We start from the raw sequence: 6597 nt of genomic DNA, 5'->3' as shown, positions 1-6597 counted from the left end.
CCCTTCTATCCTCCCACTCCAGGTGAGACTAGTTGCCCTTTTTGGCCTCCTACCCCACGTCAACCTTGCCTCTACTGTCATCCTGAGAATTGCCCTCCCTTTCTCCGGTGTCAGTTCCCCTGGTTCCTGGATTCTTGACTTCTTTGTAATTAGTTTACTCCGCTGTTTTGTTGGAGCACATTCTGTAGTAACTTCCTAAGAAAAAGTAAGTGGGAAGCAATTTTTTAAACTTCCTAAGAAAAAGTAAGTGGGAGGCAATTTTTTAAAAAACCTTTTTATTTGTGAATAATGTCAAAATTACAGAAGAACTGCAAGAATATCACATGGTACACTCATATAATCTCCACCCAGATTCTCTTTTCTATTCTGTTTGCTTGATACACACACACACACACACACACACACACACACACACAAGAGAGAGAAAGAGAGGCAGTCTATGTACATATTTTTTGGGCCAAGTGTTCTATCTAATCTACCATCCATATTCCAATTTTGTCAACTGATCCGAAAAAGTTTTTTGTGTATATCTTTCTCTCTAGAACAGGATCCAGTCTAGTGTCAGATACTGCTTTTAGCTGTCATGTCTCTTTAGCCTACTTTAATTGGAAATTTCCACTTCTGTCTTTTTCCTTCTTTACACATTTTTTAAAAAGAATAAAGCCCTCTCCCTTTTATTTTAAATAGAATGCTCTTCATTTTTATTTCCTGATGATTCGGGTTATGCATTTGTCTAGTCAGAATACCACCTCAATGATGTGTCCTTTTTTAGGACATCCCATGTAAGAGACACCTACTGCCCATTTGCCCCTCACTGGTGATGTTAATTTTGGTCACCTGGTCAAGGTGCTATTCAACTTCTCCATGTATAGTTGTTTTTCCCCCTGCAATAAGCAATCTGTGGGAGGACATTTTAAGACCATGCTATTATCCTCTTAATTATTGAAAATTTGCCATGAACCAGAATCCATTAATGATTCTTGCCTGAACCAATCTTTACTATGATGGTTGCAAATGACAATTTAATTCCTGCACTCCCTTCACGTTCACCAGTAAGCCCTCAGCATTCTACTGAAAGAAAGAGCCCTCCCTTCTCTTCCCAGCCACCCATCCATCTACCCTTGCATCCACCCTCCCATCCAATATCTGTCCATCCATCCATCCATCTATCCATCCATCCACCCTCCCACTCAATAGCTAGCCATCCATGCATCTCTTCATCCAATCTGTTTATCCACCTATTCATCCATCTATCCATATATCCATCTATCTATCCATCCATCCATCTATTATCTCCCTTTCCTTGGTATGGACTCAGATTTCTGGTTTTTTTTTTCCCCCATGGTTTATCATTCCCTGTCTCTACTCTGTATTTCTAGAATTCCTATTTTAAAAATTCTAGCACAGTCCTCTAGTTGTCTTCTCTTTCCTCTCTGTTTTTCCCCTGCTGGCCTTTTAGTTCTACTTTCTGGGACTGTTTCTCAACTTCATTTTCTAATACATGTATTGACTACTTTTATCTTTTTGGTTTTCAAGAGCTCTTGCTTGTTTATGATTGTTCTTATTTGATGGGTACAATGTATTCTTTGTCTCCCAGAATATTTCTGCACCTGTTTTCTGCTTCTGGCATTATTTTCACTGAATTCTCTTTTTTTCAGATTATTTGCTTTGATTTTTTAATTATTTGTGTCCCTTTCATTGTGGAGGTGTTTCTCAAAAGTTTGACGATATTTGACAGTTTATTTTTAAGAGTGAGACATGATCAGTGTTTTTGAATGGTGGTCTTTGCTGTGATGTGATTCAGTAAGGCCCATGTATTCCGTTGAGATGCCCCTAAATGTCATTAACTATAAATATTTTTTCTCCTAAAGTAGTTTCTCCAGGGGAGAATCATGCAATCTTCTGTTGGGGAGAAAGCATACTGGGGGTTAGGAGGGCTGGAGGGATGGTTGGGGAAAGTGAGGGTTATAAGGTTGGATGCCAGAGAACAGAGGAGGGACTCGTGTCACAGTGCTCACCTGTACCCTCCATTATGCCTACAGTTCTTGTGCCAGAACCTCTCTTCCTCTTTCAATTTCTCCAAAGAATAAACCTCCATTCTTTTGTAGGGTAATGGAGGCATAGTGACTTCACTGGATGAAGGAATGGAATAGACATAGAAATGTTCTTGATACAGGTTTTCAGGCAGTCTTCAATTCTCCTCATCCAAGGTTCACCTGATACATCCAATTCCTGAACTTTCTAGGGTTCTATAGAATGAATCAACCCTCTTCTCATTGCTCTCTGCATCGGTAGACCTGGATTTTGCCTTCTCCACTCTACTAAGTCAGGTACCACTGGTCCTTCTACTTCCCACCTTCTAAAAATGTGGACAGTCTTCCATCCATTGTTGTCTCCTCTTTGATTCCCTTTGTACTAGTGAGTTCATGCCATGATAAATTCCTATTTTGTTATTTTGATATTTCAAAGGGGGAACAGAAGTAAAGATATGCATTGGATCCACTTTGTTTAACTGGAATGTGAACAAAAATTTGAATCTGGATGAGAGAAGCAAAGTCCAAGACTGTAATTAGCATCCAGCTGCCAGCCCTTATTCCTTTCCAAACCACACGTAAATGGCTCCTGGGTCTGAGTGCTGTGCACCTAAGTTGTTTTGTAATCGGGAGAAAGACATGATCCTAAAGGAATAGTGTATGGGAAAATGTGAGGTAGCTGCTCAGGGGAGGGTATGAGGAGAAGCGATTCACATCCCATTTCTTTATATAATATGTAATATTATATCTCATCTGCACCACCCCACATGCCTTTGCAAGATTGATCTACAAAAATGGAACAACTTCAAGTAGACCCAGTATAACAGAGATTGCCATACGGATTGGCTGCAAATGACCTCCATTTCACCACTGAAAGTCATAATTCAGGTACAACATAAGATACAAGGATGAATTTAATAGAAAATTCAGTCAGAAAACAGAAGTTAGTTTTCATATGTTCAGCAAGTCATGTTCAACACCTATTAGATGCCAGACACCATTCTAAACACTTACTTCTTAGGTTTTTCTTGCTAAGTTATCATTAACAACCTCAATAGGAGAATATGTGTTTTTGACAGAAATGCAGACAAACCCAAGCTACAGTGACGAAGTAGGGACCTGTGGTTGACTTTCCACAGTAACAGAACTGAAGGGTGACTGTGAAGTATAATCTACCTAGGGTGTAATTGACTTATCTCACAGGGATTTACTAGTTTTACCATGTTTGCATGATAAAATATTACTTAGATATATAAGATATATATATTTTATCATTCTATAACTAACTGGAAATTAATCAATTTGTCCAAATTAACAGTTTATTTATCACTGTTCACTTTGTGTGTGTGAAACCATAGCCAGAGTGCTGGTAAAGTTTATTTCTCTTCTCAAGCAGTGATGTAGTAGAAAAGGAAGACCCACTAGAGGATCCACGAGACCAAAGGGAAGAGAATTCATATATCACCCAGTACTCCAGTAAACCTTGATGGAGTTTTAGTTCAATACTGTGATACAGGAAGAGAGGAATATTTTCAGTACAGCTCCTTCACAGAGTTTATTGATGGTGGGAGATAAGAGGGAAAGGGGATTGTGGAGCCCTCCGCAATGTATCATTGAGTAAATGAAGGACTTTGTGGTGTGTATGGTAAGATCCAGTCTGTGTTTGCAATGGGGGAAACGTTCACGTATTTATAGAGGGAGTCCAGCAGTACTTACACAAATGGTTAAGAGAGGTGATGGCAAATTTGCAGAATACCTTAGACCACTTGGTGATCACCTTCATTCCACCAAATATCAGAGAGGGCAATGATATGGAGCAAAAACTAAAATACTGCTCATGGCAGTGAAAGTTGGTACAACCATTTTGGAGGGCCATTTGGAGCTTCACCTCAGAATAATGCAAATTAAAACAGTGAGGAGGTACCATTTTGTGTCCATCAGGTTGGAAACGATTTTAAAATCTTGGAATACTAAGTGTTGGCAAGCATGCAGGAAAGTGGAAATGATACAGTGGAAATCCAGATGACCACTTTGAGGAGCATTTGGGCAACAGTTAGACTTTTTAGAAATGGTCTGCGTCCAGAATCCTTGCCTCTGTGAGGCTGCCTGTTGTTGCCTGTAACAGTGAATGACATTGAGCATAGAACTTTTCGGGCATGTGCTTTTCACTCAAAATGTTTAGACGTCGCTTCACTGTTTTAGGTGAATGTTCCTGTGCAGAAGTCTCGAGCCCACCTAAAAAGGAATTTCTTTTCCCTGCGCAGGTGGCTTGATCCTCTCTTTTGGGATACTTGTAGGAATTTTCTTTATCTTCAGCAGCTTCACTAGTATTCTTCTTGATATTGATTATTTTCTATGTATTCCCCAAGACTCTCTGATGTGCAAATTGAAGTAATCATTGCGGTAATCCTTCCTCCTGTCACTGAATATGTCTTTGACTTGGTTTTCCATGTTTGTTCTGTGCTTTTTTACTCCTGACACATTTTTTTGTTCTGGGACTGTATTGTTTTCTCCTCAGTTTCTTTCCTCAACATTTCCAGCTCTTTAGGGGCCTTATTTTTTAGTTTTGTTATCTCATCTTCCCTTTAATCTCTCAAGAGTGTGAAGGATATGGTATCTAAGCATTTCTTCTCTTTCTGTGGTAAGTTTGGATTCTTTACCAGTTCTGCACAGTTGGTTTTTGTTTTTTTTCGTTTTGGGGGGCTTGTAGAGGGGAGAGTAACAAATTTCTGCACGGGTCCTGCATCCAACTTGTTTTGCCTACCCATCTTTGACAAAGCAATCCTATCCTGGACTATTTGCCCCCAAGATAGTGTAAGCAAATTCTCCTTGACTCCAAGGAGTTTATCTGGGTAATATTTGGATCCACCCCTTAGAACATGTGTTGAAGGGCGGATGTGAATGGGGTGTGGTTTTGCTTCATCCCTCACTTGCCTGTAGAGAGCAGGAAGGAATGAGAAGAGAAAGTTGGGGCTTGTTGCAGATGAGTTAATGAAGCTTTGTCACCAATCTTTGTAATGAGCTCTGAATCAAAAGGGCATTCTATTGAGTTAGAAGGAAAAGGGTCTGTCCTTGTAGACAAACAGTTGAGGCAATGAGGCCCTCTTGAGTTTCAAAGTGTTCCCCTCTTTCAGAGTAAACCATCAAGCTGGTGCACTTAGTGTGAAAGTGTTGGGTGTTTCAATTTTTAGTGTGATGTGGTCTAGTGTTCCTCCCTCCACACAGAGATTTCATTTGCTGCTTTAAACAACAAACAAAAACTCTCTTTCACTTTCCACCTGGCCAAAGGGAAAAAGAGGTAAATTCTGTGAGTTGTTCAAAAAGAGGCTTATGATCTATTTATCTAAGGAGGGAGAGCCTTGAAGATAGTTTTCTGCATTTTGTTTGTCACCTAAATATACAATCTTCATACCAAAACCTCAGTGAAATTTTCACTCAATACTGATTGCTCCATTGCGTTTCCTTCTGAGAGGAAGTCAAGAGCCTATTCCTTGTAGCTCCTTTAGTTGGATAAAATTTGTATTATATCTGACAATAGCTTTTGAAGTTTGTGGAATGAAATGGAGACCTTCACATAGTTTCAACATTGATTGTGTATTCTTTTCTCTTTTCACTTAATTTGGTACATTTGGCTCAATTTGGGGAAGAAAATTCTTTTGTAATCCTACATTCTAGCTGCTGTCTAAAGGTCTTTCCAAATTCATATTGTATATATCTTCTCTGTTGCGAATGTGGTTGGTTGAGATTATTTGCATTGAAATTCTTTATGGCAAACCATGCCTTCAGATCTTTATTGGAATGTTTTCACCTGGTCTTAAAAAAGACCTTTCGTGGTCATCATTATTTCTATATACTTACTCCTACCAGCAGCCCACAGCCCCAAAGAAGACGCAAGATATGATCTTTTCAACAAAATACACTTGATTGTTTTAACTCTCGTGGAAAGAGTAAATATAATAATAACATACTTAAACAATTCTACCCAGGTTAATGAGTAGCATTGTCTCACAGGCTGTCTGTCCATTTGTAGTGTAACTGTGATTTGGTAAGTAGAGTATGAACAAAGGTGAAGAAATTTAATAACTTCCATGATCTTGTTTTTTTTTTTTTTTTTTTTTTTGAGACGGAGTCTCGCTCTGTCCCCCAGGCTGGAGTGCAGTGGTGCGATCTCGGCTCACTGCAACCTCCGCTTCCCGGGTTCACGCCATTCTCCTGCCTCAGCCTCCTGAGTAGCTGGGACTACAGGCGCCTGTCACCACGCCTGGCTAATTTTTTGTATTTTTAGTAGAGATGGGGTTTCACCGTGTTAGCCAGGATGGTCTTGATCTCCTGACCTCGTGATCCACCTGCCTCGGCCTCCCAAAGTGCTGGGATTACAGGCGTGAGCTACCACGCCCGGCCGATCTTCTTAAGTTTTAACAGAGTGCTTTTTTAATCATCTACTTAGGTATACCCTACTTAAGCCCATACATAAAAAGGGCCACTTGGGCACTTTTATTAATAGTCAAACACTAAAATTATAATAAGGAAATCAGAAAAGGTCATTAACAAATGATTTAAAGAA

The sequence above is a fragment of the Symphalangus syndactylus genome, chromosome 21 (assembly GCF_028878055.3).
Source record: "Symphalangus syndactylus isolate Jambi chromosome 21, NHGRI_mSymSyn1-v2.1_pri, whole genome shotgun sequence".
NCBI lineage: Eukaryota > Metazoa > Chordata > Mammalia > Primates > Hylobatidae > Symphalangus > Symphalangus syndactylus.
This window is presented reverse-complemented; position numbering follows the sequence as displayed.